Source organism: Pteropus vampyrus, unplaced genomic scaffold (genome assembly GCF_000151845.1).
Source record: "Pteropus vampyrus isolate Shadow unplaced genomic scaffold, Pvam_2.0 Scaffold13149, whole genome shotgun sequence".
In the NCBI taxonomy this organism is placed as follows: Eukaryota; Metazoa; Chordata; class Mammalia; order Chiroptera; family Pteropodidae; genus Pteropus; species Pteropus vampyrus.
The window spans coordinates 4,127-5,117 of record NW_011901930.1 but is presented as its reverse complement, the minus strand read 5'-3'; positions in this window follow the sequence as shown (position 1 = coordinate 5,117).

Below are 991 nucleotides of genomic sequence, written 5' to 3'. Positions count from 1 at the left end.
CTATTGCCCATTTTTTCATGGGATCGTTTTTGTTGTTTTTAGGAGTTATTTATATATTCTGGATATTAATCCTTATCAGAAACGTGATTTGCAAACATTTCGTACCATTCTGTGGTTTGGGTTGTTTTTTGTTTGTTTGTTTGTTTTTACTGTTTATAGTGTCCTTTGATTCAAAAGAAAATTTTAAATTTTCATAAAGCCCAATTTCTTTTTCTTCCGTTGCCTGTGCTTTTGTGTCATATCCAAGAAATCATGGCCAAATCTAGTGTCGTGGAGCTTTTCCTTTGTGTTTTCTTCCAAGAATTTCACAGTTTTACTTCTTTAAATTAGATCTTCAATTGATTTGGGGTTCATTTTTGTATATGGTGTTAGGTAAGGGTCCAACTTCATTCTTTTGCATGTGGATGTCCAGTTTTCCTGGCACCATTTGTTGAAGAGACTGTCATTTTCATTGAACGGTCTTAGCACTCTTGCTAAAAATCATTCGACCATGTAGGTGAGAGTTTATTTTTCTGGGCTCTCTATTTTATTCTGCTTCATTGATCTATATGTCTGTCTTAGTGCCAGTACCACATTGTTTTGGTTACTGTAGCTTTGTAGCTAAGTTTTGAAATCAGGAAGTGTGACTCCTCCAACTTTATTCTTTTTCAAGATTGTTTTGGCTACGCAAGGTCCCTCAAGATTCCACATGAACTTAGGATGGATTTTTCTATTTCTGTGAAAAAGAGAATTGAGATATTTTTGACATGGGATTATGTAAGGTGATTGAGGTTAAGTTAAAATTCTATAGTCCTGAATTTTAAAAAGAGAGATCAGTATGAATTCCTGGTGCATTTCATATAAAAAAAATATGTATGTATTGCCTAATTGTTCACTGAAAATGTCTACAATGACTAAGCCAGTAGCAGTAAGTATCCCTAGCACTCAGACCGTGGTCTCTAAATACCATTTCCCACTAAAAGGAACCAGGACTCCTAGGAAAACTGTCCGA